The 14,396-nt window shown below is 42.5% G+C and overlaps 1 protein-coding gene and 1 long non-coding RNA gene across 13 annotated transcripts in view; one reads left to right on the top strand and one right to left on the bottom strand.

The window, feature by feature from the left end:
- LOC307217195 overlaps positions 1-10,845 on the bottom strand; it is a 114,446-nt gene extending 103,601 nt beyond the window's left edge. For all 9 annotated transcript variants that reach the window (XR_013839406.1, XR_013839407.1, XR_013839408.1 and 6 more), the window contains exons 1-3: positions 10,704-10,845; positions 7,636-7,678; positions 6,106-6,223 (exon numbers count right to left, since the gene is read on the bottom strand). This is a non-coding gene — a long non-coding RNA (uncharacterized lncRNA). The remainder of the gene's footprint in view (positions 1-6,105; positions 6,224-7,635; positions 7,679-10,703) is intronic.
- GPR160 (G protein-coupled receptor 160) overlaps positions 1-14,396 on the top strand; it is a 333,442-nt gene that overhangs the window by 9,458 nt on the left and 309,588 nt on the right. For 2 of the 4 annotated variants that reach the window (XR_013839401.1, XM_079978228.1), the window contains exon 1: positions 10,959-11,466. The exons of the other annotated variants lie outside the window; for them this stretch is intronic. The gene's annotated coding sequence lies outside the window, so the exon portion shown is untranslated. Of the gene's footprint in view, positions 1-10,958; positions 11,467-14,396 lie in introns of those variants that run through there. 4 annotated transcript variants of the gene reach the window in all.

A 14,396-nucleotide genomic window follows, 5' to 3' on the forward strand; every position in this document is an offset into this window, starting at 1 on the left:
AGAAAAGCCCTGGGGATGATGTGCCATAAATGAGGAAGAGAAAGTGTAGCCAGTTTTGGGGGGGGCACACAGCTTCCCCTATTCTTGTTGCTTTTAAAGGAGCTTGGTATGCAGGAATTAGCCGATGAAAGCTTTTCACAGCAGGGAGATAAGTATTATGACCTGCTAATTGATGCAAATCAAATGGGACTAGTTCAAAAGCTGGCAACTCTAGAAACAAGTGTGCATTTATTTTGCTTCTCAAAAATAGTGTCTTGGTGAAATTTGGTGACCAGGAGATTTGTTTCCAGTGAGGCAGAGCCACATGTACTTCTGTAACCCAATAAAATATTTAATAAAAACAATAAAAAGAGTTTTCTATATACTTTCTTATTGCAGCATGATTCACAATTGCAGAATTCTGAAGGGACTTGGCAGGAGCTAATCTGAATTACTATGCGATGTTGTGTCACTTGGAAATTTGACATTCAAATTTAGAGTCATTGGAGGCCAAAATCAAAAATATAAATTTATTTCAGTATGGTATGATTTTGTGATGTACAGTGGTACCTCGCAAGACGAATGCCTCGTAAGACGAAAAACGCGCAAGACGAAAGGGTTTTTCGTTTTTTGAGTTGCTTCGCAAGACTATTTTCCCTATGGGCTTGCTTTGCAAGACGAAAGCGTCTTGCGAGTTTGTTTCCTTTTTCTTACAACCGTTAATACCCAGGGAATCCGCGCTCCGCAAGACGAAAAAATCGCAAGACGAAACAACTCGCGGAACGAATTAATTTCGTCTTGTGAGGCACCACTGTATGCTAAATTACAGAAACACAGATGGTGTCCATCTTTTAAGCAGTTTGGACGATTTGAGTTTTGTAAATATTTGTCAATATTCATATCTCCTTTATAGTGTTCTCAAATTTGTTTTGGAAAAAAAATCAGATGCTTATTTGATGTACTTACCTCAGCAGATGCTTCACATCATAAAAATGTTTATTATGTGCCTGCCCGGAAAGTTAACTTTAATCCAAATTTTATTTGTTGCAATTAGATTTTGCTTTCTTTTTTATATAGCTCATATTAAAATGTATCTTATTTTCCAGAATGGTGAGGGAGGGAGGGGAATGAGGCATCAGCAATGTTTGAACTGAACGCTTCACCAATGGAGCCAATCTGGAGCTCCTAACCTCATCCCTCCCACTAAGCAGCCATGATCCTGTTGCCAGGAAGCTATTGCTATGGCTCTGCCAACCGCCAGGGAACGCGCTGCTGTGTTGCCAATCTTATTTTTGAAAGCGGTTTTCTTTTAACAATGGGAGAAGAAGAAGTGCATTTTCTTTGGTTCTCTTTGCTAAAAGAAATTTAGCATCTCTGCAGTATGCTAATTTCTATCATTTAAATTACATCATAGCCACAAAGTTCAGTGAACTTGAATATTCAGTGTCTCTGCTTTGGTGGGGATTGCATCTTCACCACCAACATCATTATTATTTTCTAAATAAAAGCTTATTTTATTCTTTTAGACGTCTTTGGAGAGGCTGCTCAGGCTAATGTGGAATTTTTGCATGCTGTGGTTGAGTTTCAGACGTGAAAGCTATTTGTATATTAGTAATTCAGTACAAGAAATCGCTCCTAGAACAGCACATTTGGCAGCAGCTAGGGGCAGGTGCCTTTGAAAATACGTAAGTTGGGAAGAACACAAGGGAGAGGAAATTTGGGTATGTTCATACCTGCACTCTCAAACAGTAGTAGTAGTAGTTTCATTACTAAAACACTTCCTTCTGATCTGTTCATGCTGACAGTGCAGTGAGGAATACATTGCCCCCGTTCACATCAATGTGTCTGCAGAGTTGCATCTGGACTGCCAATATTTTGCAAGAGGCATTCAGTCACATTCTCAAAATTTAGGTTTCCACAATCGAAGTGGGTTGAAGTGCTCTGGCACAACACATTCACACATTTATTTATTTAGAGAAAAGCATACTTTTTGCAATTAGGGGAAATGATGGGGAAATGCACTAAAAAGCATGAGATACTAATAGATGGACAGGAAGACATATAACCTCCAGGCAAACAAACTGGGATGAGTGCTGCTTGTTGTATAAGCTCCCCACAAACCAGTCAGAATGAATGCTCAATAAAGGGTGGACACTGTATAGTCTCCACACACGTTTTGTGCAAGCAAATCAAGATGAATGCTCAATAAACATATCAGCTGGAGGACTTCTGCATCAACCAAGATGAGGCATATTATTACTGAAGTTACTAATGGAGTAACTATTGCTGTTTGAGGGGGTACAGTAAATGCAGATGTACCCTTAACTTGCCCATATCCTGATTTTCAGAGAAGCACTGTGTGACTGCATTAGAGTAGGTAGGTTTGATGTGTGCATAAAAAGGGTTGCCAATTTCTTTTTTGGCAGTGCTTCCTGCAGACATTCTGTCTCTTTTAACAGGACAGTGGGCTGTATCCAACTATGTCATGCTCAGGTAGGTTAATTGAAATAAATGAACTTGACTAATGTATTTAATATATCTAGTTTGGCCCACAACTAGTAGTTTTCACATCAACTTCACAGAGTGCATAGTCCTGGTTAAATGCTTAATATATGTTTGTATCAGTCAGACACACCCATGCAGCTGGTTCATGGTTTACTTGTTTATGCAAACTGTGAGGTGGTATTGATTTCAAGAACAAAATACAACTTCATTTCCTTCAACAACAAATCAGGAAGAGTGCTTTTGACATAGTGTTGTTCCCATAGGACATTCTGCTGCCCAGCTACGAAGGTGAAGCTTCCCCTGTTGTTTTTTAAATACCAGTAATATATCCTTAAAAGTACCCCCCCCCAGTTTTCAGAACTTGCTCTCCCTTAATGATTAATCCAATTTTTAGGGAGCCGTGCAGTTTCAAACCCTCCCCCAAGGCCAACAGAAATCTGGACCAAGTAATTTGACTCAGTGATAATTAATGACACAGGGTTATTATCTGAATACAAGACAGGGATCCCAAGCAGTTGAGGGATTATCTGGGTTACTTTCAGATCTCAGGTATGCTCGTTCACTACATCTGAACTGCTGAGAGCATCTTTGTATCTCCCCCTTGCTTACTGCAGATAGGGAGAGTGCTGCACTGACTTGAGCATGGATGCTACATTTTAAACAGAAATATTAGCAAGAGAAAATCAATGCTACATCATACTTTCTTTCCACTATCTTATTGGATTTCCATGCTCCTAGGGAGGCATCTGAAGCATGGGAAGGAAAAGTTCTATGCTTGCCAACCTTTTTCTGAATTTTTCTTTGTTCATTCCTACCATTGGAGTACATGGTATTTACCCAGTTACAAAGGCAGCATAGGTAGGTCCCTGCTCTCAATGTGCTTACACTCTAAGACAGACTGTGGAGCAGCAACGGAAAGAAGGGACAGACAAAAGAAAGCAAGGATGACCATAGGGCAAACAGCATGTAAATGAGGGTGATGAGGACAAACAAAAGACTATATGGAAAAAGTGAGCTTTGGATTGTTGTGGACTTTAACTGTGTGTTATCTATACTTTTTCTATGTATACCACTCAGGGATCTCTTTAAGTGATTTATAAATTTTCTGTACATATATATATATATATTACTGAATATATATATATATATATATATATATATATATAAAATATCATCATGAGCTAAACTGAAGAAGCATGAGAAACAACATGCTGTGCAGTGAAATATTCAAAACACACCATCAGCTTAAATAGTAGGAAATGAGCAGAGGTCTGTTCATTGCATTAGGCTAATCACCAGGGCTGGGTATGGTGCAATCTAGTAGTTGACACAAAGTATGAACAATTCCAGAGAACCTCCAGTTTAATTTTGAAAAGGAGAAAAAGTTCATTTTTAGAACTGCTGTAGAAAAAAAACTAGCAAATAGCTTTTTCATGTTGCATCCTACTGTTCATGTACACTATCTGCCTGCTGCTGCTGCCTGCTCTGACTGGCAGCAACTCTCTAAGATACCAAGGCCACACTAACTGGGGTGGTGTGTCTTGTTTTGGGAGATGATGATGATAATAATGATAATTTATATACTGAAAGATGGAGGGCACAGGGAGAAGGGGACGACAGAGGACGAGGTGGTTGGATAGTGTTCTTGAAGCTACGAACATGAGTTTGACTGTAGGAGGCAGTGGAAGACAGGAGTGTCTGGCGTGCTCTGGTCCATGGGATCACAAAGAGTCGGACACGACTAAACAACAATAACATATACTGCCTATACCTGGGGGTCTCAGGGCAGTTCACAGAATAAATGCCGCACTGCCCTGCGGCCTCCACTTTGTTCATCCCACTGTCCCTGCCACTGGTAGAGAAGAAGAAGCAGTGCTGATTTCCAGCAAGATCTCACCAGAAATTAGGGCTGCTTCTCTACCAGAGTGGTGGGTGCCTGTGGGGGTCACCTTGGGGGCTTCTACCATCTGAGGCAGTTGCTTCACCCCGCCTCATGGATGGGATGGGCTTGCACACTATATATTACAATGGGAACTCTGTTTACAGTGTAACATTACTAGAAAGCTTGGGAGGGGCTATTTGTAGGAAGGATTGTGGGCAGGAAGTGGGTGCTTAACTTCTCTGCTTATTGATTTATCACTGCAAATGTCATTTAGAAAAGTTTTGTCTTCAGTTTTTTTAAACCTGTCATTTTAAACCTATAATAATAAATGGGGAGGGGATAGGAAACCTGGGGTTTTGACATAGGGGTGGCATATAATGATTGGATAAGGTAAAAGGTAAAGGGACCCCTGACCATTAGGTTCAGTCGTGACCGACTCTGGGGCTGTGGTGCTCATCTCGCTTTATTGGCCGAGGGAGCCAGCATACAGCTTCCGGGTCATGTGGCCAGCATGACTAAGCCACTTCTGGCGAACCAGAGCAGCGCACGGAAACGCCATTTACCTTCCCGCTGGAGCCTATTTATCTACTTGCACTTTGACGTGCTTTCAAACTGCTAGGTTGGCAGGAGCTGGGACTGAGCAACGGGAGCTCACTCCGTCACGGGGATTCGAACCACCGACCTTCTGATTGGCAAGTCCTAGGCTCTGTGGTTTAACCCACAGCGCCACCCGCGTCCCTTAATGATTGGATAGGAGTCTGTAAATAAACAAACAGCTGTCCCTCAGCTCTCCTTTCAGAGGTAAGAGCTGAAAGGCAAGTTCAGGAAACTGATCCGAACATGAGTACCGTAATAAAACTACATTGTATGCTAATGATGTAGTTTTTAATCCAGCATAATCTTTTTTTGCCCTTATGGATCTATCGAACCATTTTAACTCTCTCAAGATACAAAATTGATTAATCAAAGTCCACATTACTGAATACACTTGATTTGATTAAAAAAATGAAATTGAAGAATTGAAGAGCATAGCCCAGCTCAGCCCAGTGGTACAGTGACTTACTATGACCAGGATTACCCACATATTCTTTCCTTTGTTTGATGTGTGCCCCCCCTTTTATTTAAAAAACGGCTTTATCTGAAATAATGGTTACATCAATAGCTAAAGAGTATTTGGTAAAACTTGCTAAATATATTTTGTAGTAGCATGTTGCATTTTTATATGTTTCAGTTTTTGCATTTATTTTGACATTTAGGCTTGTGTGCATACACACCTGAGTCTCCTAGGCTGCTTAGCCACAGACAAAAATCTCCTGACCTGAACTCCAACTATGTTTCTGGGCCTCTCACATACAGAAAGAGGAGGAACAGAGCCGCTTTCTTGGATTTTGCATTCTAGTAAATTCTTCCCTTATAGGTATTTAGGGCTACCTGCTTGTTATGGAAGTAAGAGGAAGTCCAACTTGCAGGCGGGTTAGGGAGTTACATAGCTCCTGGAACTACTTTATAATGCAATACTGTATATGAAAACATGGTATTAAATGACCACTTGAATAATTTTCTGTCTTAAAACAGGAATAGCACTGTAAAGTAGCTTTGGAAAGCAGCAGTTAAACTAGTCCCCACTATGCACCCATGCTTTTTGTATGGATCCATTTCCAGGTGGTACAAGGGAGTTGTGTTGTGTGTGGGCAGATTCTTACTCTGCTGAACTAAATTCATAATCAGTAAGAGTGTACCTTAGAGGCCAAGTGCAGGAGAAGAGGATATTAGCTTGCTTTCATCTATTTTGTGGATTTGCATCATGGAGAAAACTTGGGCAGCAGCGGCAAAGAAACAAGCAGATTCTGCTCAGAGCTACGAAAGAGAAAAAAACAGCAGATTTTAGTTGCCTCCTCAGTTATCAGAGAAGCACAGGGCTGCTAACAATATAATATAATAAACATCGTAATAGTTTAATCACTGGCAAATCCAACACTGATAATTCTATACATAAAACAGCAGCAGCACTCAGCAGTACCTTGACCAAGAGACTTGGCTCCAATAACGTCTATAAGGCCTGGACAAATAAATGTATCTAAAGCAGGCAACAATGGAATTACAGTTCTGACCTAGTCACCGTGTGTCATTTGGCAGGTGCTGAAAAGTCAGTGGCGTAGCGCGGAGGGTGCAGGGGGGGCCGGCCGCACCAGGCGCAACATCTGGGGGTTAGGGTTAGGGGGCGCAAATCCATGGGTTAGGGGGCACAAATCCATGGGTTAGAGGGCGCAAATTACTTGCCTTGCCCCGGGTGCTGACAACCCACGCTACGTCACTGTGAAAAGTTCACTTTTTAGGAAAGCTTTTAAAACTGCTACTACCACCACTTTTGCTGTGTTCAATATACTTTGCTTTGATTATGATGATGTGTTTACTTTGTTTCTTCACCTCCTTGCTGCTTGTGTGGTTTGTGGTTTTTTAAAAAATGGTTTATTCCTCCCCCACTCTGTTTTATTTTTGTATTTGCTATCTGTAATTTGTCTTTGAGACCCTTTGAATCTCAATAAATAAATAAATATTGGGTTTACATAGTAAAGGATGATGTGCAGCTTTTCCACTCTCCTCCTGTAGTGTCTAGCAATAGCTGTCACGTAACTCTTTCCATTTTTAAAATATATTTCTATTAATATGTTTCTTTTATTCTTCTTTCTATTATTCCCTTCCTTTGATGAGCATAGGGTGATATACATAGGTTTTCTCCTTTAAACATTTATCTCCATAACAACCCTGTGATGCAGATCAAGCTAACTGAGATGTGTGTTTTCAGGACCCACTCTATTCCAGTGACTGTAATTTGTCTTTACTGTTTAATACTAAATTTCAAATTGTTGTAGCCTGCCCTGGGACTTGCTGGTGAAGGGTGGATAATAAATCTAGTAGCTGTGGTTGTTGTAGTAGTAGTATAGTAGCAGTAATAATGATAATAAAAAATCACTGGCCCAAGTTTCATAGCTGAGTGACAGTTGGAGCCTGAGTCAGTTTTAGGCCCTACAAATTGTGTGAAGAAAGTCATTTCCTGTAGTTTGTTCTCTGTGCAATGCAATCCTAGTTGCATCTTAACTGAGTAGAGCTATTCAATGAGGAGGGAACTTTATACATACTCATAAGCAGACTCGTCTTTTCTGTTTAGGATGAGCACTAGTGCTGAAAACAAGTTTTGACACTAAACCCTCATAAGCCTGGATTGAATTATGTCTTGTATTCTGGTATCCTTTTAACGTGCCACTCACCCACTTTCCTTATCTCTATGCCTTCCTGCGTTTCATCTGGGTTCTGTAACATCACAACAAATAAGGCAGTGGTTATAAAGAAGATGAAATTAAATGGACGAGAAAAAAACAGTACAGTAAGGAACGGATGGTTTCTGTCACTATAGTCAATTCTGCAACTTGTACAAGTTGTGCAAATCAAGGAAATGTGCATGATTCATTTTCTTCTCTAAAATTTATTCTGGTTATGGAGATAAGCAAGGACCTTTGCAGGCTCCTTTGGCTTAGGAGGCATTTGCCCATACACATTGCTCCCATCCCCGCCTGTCATGAGACATATATAGAGTCTGACATAGCAACTAGGGGAGGGTAATGGGCAGCCATAGTCAGTGTACAGTTCCAGCTTAAGTACAATTAATAATTCAAATTATCATTCAAAGCAAGGGGAATGTAAGGAAAAAATAGAAATGATAGAAAAAAGAAAATATTAAAAATACCACTCAAGTTATCCTGAAGGATTTATGATAAGGAACTCACTAGTAATGCTGACAAGGTGAAATAGTAATTTCTTTTCAAGCACAAAATAATGGCAGAAAAAGGCTCGGCTGTTTGAAACATAGGGTGTAAGTGCCAAGCAGAAACTCAAGAACAATTCTGGAATATGTCCAATTAACCTTGCAGGTTAAAGAGTGGACATTTCTGATAACTAGGTGGGAAAATGGAGTGAAAAGATTCCTTAGTGTTGTTGGCTGCTGTAATGGCTTTAGAGTAAAAAGGACTACACTGAATTTATGAAGAAAGTTTTGTTTTGTTCAATGGAAATTATTCCTATGCATAATTATTTGGAAGTAACATCAACTGAGTTCAAGGGGACATAGTAAGTGTGATTAAACTTGCATCCTAGACATCAGCTTTCCAGAATCTGATAGTGGAGTTTGGGACTAGGATACTGAAATTAGGGATAGGGGTAGTGCCCCCTTCCTAGTATTTACAAATATATTTACAAAAAAAGTAAAAACTTCACAGGTTAGCTGCCCAAAGATGATTATTCTTGTCAGACATTTATTCCAGTTTTCCCTTCCCGGAGGGACTCCTTTGCTCTTGGATTGAAATTCTAAAACTGCATAAAATCCAGTAGCAACTTGTTAAATACCGGTACAGTGGTACCTCAGGTTAAGTAATTAATTCATTCTGGAGGTCAGTTCTTAACCTGAAACTGTTCTTAACCTGAAGCATCACTTTAGCTAATGGGGCCTCCTGCTACCGCTGCGCTGCCGGAGCCCAATTTCTCTTCTTATCCTGAAGCAAAGTTCTTAACCTGAAGCACTATTTCTGGGTTAGCGGAGTCTGTAACCTGAAGCGTATGTAACCCGAGGTACTACTTTAATTTGTTGGAGGACAACAGATGAGAGTTCTGCCAGTTTGGTTCTGCCAGCTCCACATTTGAAAATGGAAATGTGTAACACTATGAGGGGACTTTGTTTAGAAGATCTGGCCAAGTTATTCAAAGAGCCACATGAGGTCTTTTGGGGAAAGAGCTTCAGCTTGGGAGATAAAAGTTAGGCATAGCAAAGGGACATGGCTAAATGAGGTGCAAAAATGTGCGATAGAAACACTGGTCCCCAGGCCTGGACTTAGGTCCTGGACCCCTTTGAAATAATAAAGTCTGGGCAAAGTTGATGAAGCAGCAATATTTTATTGAAAATAAACACTTGCAAGTGGGTGACCTGAAAAGGCAGGCACACACTTTCTTATCAAAAACATGAATATTTAAACCCTTTTCCTGAGCGCAAGTCCCTCCTTTGCCGCCCACTAGGAAGGGGCATTCAAAATGCAACACCTATCGCGTCCGTCTATTGCAATGTAAAATCCAACCCCCAACCCCTCTTTCATCCCCCAAAGCCCCTTATTTGGTTAATTTTTCCCATTCCCCAAAGCCCCTGATTTGGTCAAGCCTCTGTCCCCGTCATACTGTTTTAGCAATAAGGCTAGGTTTCTTTATTTCACTGAAGTGTGTGACACCGTGACCTGTTTCAGCTGCCTGTTTTGCAAAAAGCCCCTGGCCACAGTTGCTAAAGATACTCTATTTCTTCAGAACTTATCTTTCTCGAAAAGTTCCCAGCCTCAAGATTTCGAAAGAAACAACACCCTATAGAACATGTGACCACAGCTAGTTTGAAATATGCTAGCAATAGCTACGCCACATCCTGGCTGCAATATTCCTATAGCCTTACACACACTCCTGCTGCAATTTTCTTAAAGCCCTATGATTTACACGATTAATAAAAACATTTTCCTTTTCTGCAGGAGCAAACTGAAAAGACAACATATACATTTCTCACAAAAAGCTCAGACAGATTGGAATATTTCAACTATAAACATCAAGGCATAACTGGGGCAAGCTGCTCATTCTCCCAACTGATATTATATCTCCTTATCTCACTCTGCACACCCACATCCTTCTGCTTTTCTCTCAGATAAAAATGATGGGTGTGCTGCTGATGGGATCCAGCGAGCAATTTTATTGTTAAGGAGAGGGTGAGGTGGGAGATCAGGGCTGCCCAAACGTACCCATTGCTTATGCAGGGCTGGCCCATCCATTAGGCAAGGTGAGGCAACCGCCTCTGGCGGCAGGATCCACAGGGGCAGCAGCAGCAGCAGCAGAGCCCCATGATGTAGATATTTATTTCCCACCTACCCACCCTTGTTCCTGATGTAAAAAAGGTAAAGGTCCCTCACGCCTTCTTCCCTGGTGCTCAGAAGGGCGCCATTTTGTGGTTCGCCTCAGGTGCCAAAATGCCTTGGGCAGGTGACATTTATGCCAGAGAGGCTTTGTTGCGAACGGCGTTCCCTCAGGGGTGAGGTAAAACCTATGAAATGTGGGCAGAGAGCAGGTTGTCGGAGGGGGAATGTATTCGTTATATTTCCTCCCCAGCCGTCTGTGGCGGCGAAGGCCACCAGAAGCGGCTCAAGACCACGGCAGAGACGACCAAGTGCTGAGGGAACGTGTGGGGAAAGTCTTTCCCTCCTTTAAAAATAAATAATAATAATAATATCCATGCGAGACGGCTAATGCGATATAAACTGACCAAGACGTTAGCCCCCTTAGGGGCGCTCAAAATCAGACGGCGGCTTCGATGGACGAGTCAGATTAAACGCCACATGAAACAGGCGGGGGAAATGAACGACCAGAGGGCTCTGAGGGCGCTTCCCTCCCTGCCTCCGAGCCTCCACCGTCAGACCGGTTCTGCTTGCGGAGCGAGGCCCGCGAAGCCCCACCCAGGGCCGCCTTTGGGAGTGGCCGCCAGACAAGCGGCGGGCACCTTTATACCAGGCAGGCAGGCAGGCAGTCCGACCGCCTGTTCGCTCGCTCGCTCGCCCTCCCGCCGAGCCCAGCGTCTTGCTGGGTCATGGCGTGGGGCTTGGGTGGGTGGCTGCCTGCAAGTTAAAAGTGGCCGCCGAAGGAGCTCGCCTGCCTTCCTTCCCGCTCCACGCGAGCTGAACTCTGAAGCCCCGCCCTTAATCCAAAGGCTCGCTTTAAGAGATGACAGCGGAAGATCGGCTTGCGTGTTTGCCGCCCGTTGACAGGGTTTCCTCTGAGTCGGGAACCTCCTTTGGGCGCGAGGGATTCGTGAAGAGGAGAGTGCTTCTGAGCGTGTGTAGAGTGCGTCTCTCTCTTTCCAGGGAGCCTAGGTTCGCGTGTGAATTCTGATATAGACAGGCATGAGCCTCTAAATTTAGAAACTTAAGGATTTATGGAAGGCGGGGGTGAGGGGGGAAATGTCCTTTTTTTGGTCCAGCCCTCCTCCTGATGTGCTCTCTTGCCTAGAAACTGAAGACCGCTTAAGACAGGTGAGTTCTTGCTTTATGCTCTTTAACCAACTGCTCAGCAGGCAAAAATGGCAATAGATTAAGCTTCTGTGTGGATCATGAGAGTTAAATCGGTTAGATTTCTGCTTGCCAGGCAATCACCTCTGGAAGGAAAAGGTTGCTTACCAGTTAAGTTGTGGCAATGAAGGTGAAAACAAAAGGAGATGATCTGACAAAATAACAGTCAGGAAATGTGATCACAAAGGTGTGATTAGGGTCAAATGAAATTCGATGGGTAGTTGTAACTTTGTTTAGGTTTGATTTTTATTTTTTAAAGGGACCCCTGACCATTTGGTCCAGTTGTGGCCGACTCTGGGGTTGCGGCGCTCATCTCGCTTTACTGGCTGAGGGAGCTGGCGTACAGCTTCCGGGTCATGTGGCCAGCATGACTAAACCGTTTCTGGCGAACCAGAGCAGAGCACGGAAACGCCGTTTAGCTTCCCGCCGGAGCAGTACCTATTTATCTACTTGCACTTTGACGTGCTTTTGAACTGCTAGGTTGGCAGGAGCAGGGACCGAGTAACGGGAGCTCACCCCGTCGCAGGGATTTGAACCGCCGACCTTCTGATCAGCAAGTCCTAGGCTCTGTGGTTTAACCCACAGCGCCACCCACGTCCCTCTGACCCCTGTATAGCAAAGGTGCATTTATAAATCTGCCTTAGTTCAGTAACTAACCAGCACAAAAAAAATCGGAGTCCTTTAAGGGTATTTACCTGGATGAGTTGAAGCGTCACCTGCCGGAAGGTGAAGAAGAGGCCCCAACAAAGGTGTTATAATGTGGTTTGAGTCGTTTGTAATAAGTAAGAAAACTGAGTGCATTCTATCCGTATATAATTTGTATACATTCTGTCCTTGACATGGCCTGTTATTTAAATGCTTAATAAACACAAAAACCTAAAGTGCCTGATCCTCCTTTTTCAAAACTGCATTTTATCAGCTGTCCAACTGCACAATTCGCCCCCCAACTCCACCTTTTGTGCCAAACTACACTAACCCCACCTGCTTAGAGACTGCTTTACCCTTCCAGCTGCTTTTCTTTTGTAAAATCACCCACCTCCACTTCAGCTGCTTTTCTTGGTGTGGGGAGAGCAAACTAGACTTGAACCTTTCTCCCTGGTCATTTGTGTGTGTACACAATATGATTTTGTATGGATGGAAATTGTTAGCCCCCGCCTTGCAGTCTGAAATAGTATTCCCCGTACACAAATTTTATCACCTCAGAGAGAACAAGATATTTGGTCTACATGAGGCCCTATTATCACCCCATCTGCCTTGATGTGAGACCCGGTGTTGTCTTATTTTGTGGCTCCCAATTGCACACTTAGCTCTTTAACTCCCCCCCACTGATATGAAAATAACCTCCACTTCTCCCTCCCACTCCCCTGACTCCTCCTTCACTTCATTCATAGGCATGTATTCCCCTTTCTCCTTTACACAACTGAGGCAAGATCACTTCCTTACACTTCATGTTATGATGGTTGCTTCAAACGTCATGAAAACCCACAATTTACATAAGTACTTTCTATTTAAGACCTTTTCTAGGTAACTGTTAGTAAGTAGGTTGTTTCTAAAAAATAGTTTGCAACTTGCTTGGTGTCTGACACTCCCACGAGTGGCGTTTTGCATGTCCTGTACACTCATGTCATGCTTTCCTTGGAGGAATCAGAATAATCACATAATTTGGAACAAGAAAACGGTGTAAAGTGCATGACTTGAAGAAAATACTGCTGGCCAGTCTTATGAGCTTCCGAAAATTTGATGTTGCCATCAACAACCCTTTTCTAGTCAAGGGAGTTTAGTTTGTGTGGCAGTGAGAAATTTATTTATTTTACAAGCCATGTACAACAAGAGAAAATGAGTTAAAATACAAGTTTTAAAAACAATAAAACCATCCCTGCAAACTCTAAAAACAACTGTTTCCACATATGTACAATTAATATTCCATAAATGACTGAGTCACACCTCAGGGAAAGCCTTCTTAAACAAAAATGTCTTCAGTAGGCACTATTGTGCTCTAGGTTAACAGTAATCAGTGGCGTAGCGTGGGGGGTGCAGGGGGGGCCGGCCGCACCGGGCGCAACATCTGGGGGTTAGGGTTAGGGGCGCAAATCCACGGGTTAGGAGGCGCAAATCCATGGGTTAGGGGGCACAAATTACTTGCCTTGCCCCGGGTGCTGACAACCCACGCTACGCCACTGACAGTAATGTCTGATTGCCCCATCAAGGACTCTTAATGATTGGGTTCTTCATGCTATTACTAATCATATTAATGTGAATGTTGGCCTCTATTGAGATTGGAATCTATTTCTCCAGTTTAACATTGCAAACTCAAAACAGCTTTTTGCCCTATAATGAGCAAGCTAATTAAGCAGTGGGCTAAGGGTGAGACTCCATCCCACTTTTGAAAGGTTTAGTTGGGTGCTGCAGTACCCAAGTGGAGAAGCTGCATGAGGTCCTCTACAGATAGGTTTCTTTGTGACCACCGGTTTTGGTCGAGCTCTGATTCGCATAGTGAATAGCTCTGATTCACCACCATAGCTCTGATTCACCAGACAACCAACTGGAAAATTTGTATGAGTTTAAATTTGTTTTAGCTTATACTATTGTGGTTTTAGCTGTAACATTTTTAGTGGTAATTCTATTGTTTTATTTTATTTTATTATAAACCACTTCAAGGTTCTTTTTACAATCAAGTGGTATATAAATTTTATGAAAAGAATACAAAAATAAAACTGGAGGAAAATCATGTGAAGTGGGCACACATGAAGTGGGCTTTTTTGCAGAGGACCCAGTTTCACACTTTTGGCTCACACTTCAGTGTCTGTCGGTCAGGATGGCCGTTTATCACCCTCAGTACTGAAGGCAACATGTGGGAGAGTGCTGTCACACTCCTGTTTGTGAGCTTCTCATAG

This window comes from Podarcis cretensis (assembly GCF_951804945.1).
Source record: "Podarcis cretensis genome assembly, chromosome: 5".
Taxonomy (NCBI): domain Eukaryota; kingdom Metazoa; phylum Chordata; class Lepidosauria; order Squamata; family Lacertidae; genus Podarcis; species Podarcis cretensis.